This window comes from Eptatretus burgeri, chromosome 10, assembly GCF_056783735.1.
Source record: "Eptatretus burgeri isolate ZD-2024b chromosome 10, Ebu_testis_v1, whole genome shotgun sequence".
Lineage (NCBI taxonomy): Eukaryota > Metazoa > Chordata > Myxini > Myxiniformes > Myxinidae > Eptatretus > Eptatretus burgeri.
The window spans coordinates 28,883,621-28,886,377 of record NC_140970.1 but is presented as its reverse complement, the minus strand read 5'-3'; positions in this window follow the sequence as shown (position 1 = coordinate 28,886,377).

Genomic DNA, 2,757 nt, shown 5'->3' with positions numbered 1-2,757 from the left:
CACCATCAGCACCACCAGCAGCATGAAAACTACCATCACCACCACCACCAGAATGGCAACTACCATCACCACCACCATAACTACAACTTCCAACACCACCATCACCAGCACGAAAACTACGATCACCACCATAACAACTACCATCACCACCACCACCACGATTAGTACTAGTCCAACAGCTACAATTAATCCCACCTCGTTGTGGGGCTGGGTGAGCCACATGATTTTCCATCTTCACACCACTCTATCCCCACCTCTTCAAAATAACTGACCACCACAACATTTTGTCTCACTTCTCATCTCAACCTTTTCCCAGGATATGTATTGTTGTTGAAATGACTCTTGGGTTTAACAATGCATGTGTAGTATTTGAACTTATAGGCTATTTACTTATTTCCCAACTTCCCGGATCATCAGCTGGGCACCGTTTTCCATCGAGGTTTCGATCCTTTCAGCCCAGAAGCTCTCCAAACGGTGGATCCACAACCCTGGTCGCAGGTCCACATCAATAGATTACTCAACATTAATGGTCCCAGAACCTCAAAGTTATGTCCCAGAGAGTCAGTAAACACAGCAATGCAATTGTCCTTATAAAAACGTATTTAATTATTACTTTTAATAAAAATATTAATTCAAATGAATAGCTTTAACTAGACACCACTATATATGATAATATATTAAGCGATAAACACTTTACCTTGCAGACATGTCCACTACACAGCACCTCCATCGAACCAGACTCAAACTGTCATTCAAATACTGAAACTGTCATTAACAACCAATTTTAACATGCTGCACTGCAGATCCCAGCAACCACTAACAAATTATATTAATGCTTATTTATAATGTATTTTACAAATATTGTTTATTAATTAATTAATCAATTAATATCTAAATACCTCCATTATTTAATACCATCTATATATATTATATATGTGTTTAATTAATAATATTAATTAAAGAATTTACCTCTCTAAAATAATTAATTCAATATTATTATATCAAATGCAATGCAATAGGAACTTGTTTACACGAAAACCAACCAAAGTTAAATAACTGGTGACGACGGAGTCTAAAGACATTCTCACAAGACCTGATCAAACAATCAGCCAAATATCCTCTGTTTAACATGATGGAAAAAAACCTTCTCAGCACATTCCACAAAATCATCCTTCACTGAATAAATTCTTACAAATCTAAGTATCTGAGATGAAAAGACATTGTAACCCATTTTGATTGGTGCATTGCTACCTGGAAAGGTGTACAAAACTACAGGGAAACTGAAATCATCAACTTTATGATATACACTTAAACTAAAACCATTGTGTCCAACTCCAACCAACACATTCAGATATGCAGCAACGGTCCAATTATTACTACTCCTGTTTATAATCAGGCTATCTAGATAAATCTTTTAAAACAGCCTATAAAAATTTTTTTAGAGTTAACCATACAAATATCATCCACACAATGACATGTATGAGATAATGCTAATTATATTTCTGCAGGATTCACATGGTACACCATCAACCCCCTTCTGGAGAAACTACCGAAATCCATAGTCACTGCTTAACTCCAGGCACTTGTTCTTCATTTTTCGTGCCTGTGGAATCAACTTCCACATCCTCTTCAATCTCATTCCTCCCTGCGGGTATTCAAGTCAGCAGTTCACCACCATGTCAGATCGGCCCCAATCTAAAACCATGATCTTTAGTGCACTCGTTAAACCACCACCAGCATTTGAATAGGATTTGCATATTTCATCATCAAATTGGGAAACCAACTGTTTTTGAGATCAAAAGGTCAAAGGTCAACTCAAGGTCAAACTTCTAAAATCAATTTTTGTTTTTTCATCGCCAATTTACAGATTGAGTTGAAAATAAACAGCAATTGCAGAGTGCATTACTGAATTGGGAAACCAACTACTTTTGAGATCAAAAGGTAAAACCGCAAAAGGTAAAAGGTTTTAACAGACTGCTCTCATTTCGACCTCTCCTTCATTCCTTGCCTAAAAAATCCAACTATTACAGCACTTCTCTCCATGCTCTGAATTCGCCTTCATTGCATCCATCAAGAATTGTGTTAAATCGCATCTCTGACCTAAAACTTTTAAAAACCACAGTTTGCCATGGATGCTCGCTTTCCATCAACCATTCTTTTTTTCCAACTTCAGTGCCAACTCACCCCCCTCACCCCTCACTCTCACTCTCAAAGCAACCATCCCACTCTTCTCCCTCCAAGCCTCCCTCTCACCTCTCTCAGAAATTCCACCCTCACCTTTCTCCCACCTTTCATCCCCCTCACTCATCCTTCTCAAAGTTGCCCCCCCTCTCGTCCACCAAGCTGCCTCACTCCACTGCTCTCTCACCTCCATCTCTTCACTCCACCTCTTCACTCCACCTCCTCAAATCCTCAACTGCCTTCTTCCTTGTCTCTTGTCCCCCCTCTCCCCCAGCACCACAGAGCCTTTTCTCCTCCTCATTCGGCACCCTCCCCTCGCTATTCTGCAATACCCCACACTCTTTCAACAACCCTCCTTACCTCCCCCCCTCGTCCCTTGTCCTACCCTCCCCCTCCCCCTCCACCTCCTGCACCCAAAGCCTCCTCCCCTACCTCTTCATTAAAAGTGTGGACCTCAAATATCCAGGGCCTTCGCTCAAACCTTTCAGTTCTTTCCATGCAGGTTGCCACTGACAAACCAGACATTATCTGCCTAACAGAAACTTTCCTCTCCCAAGACGTGTCTGACTCCCAAGT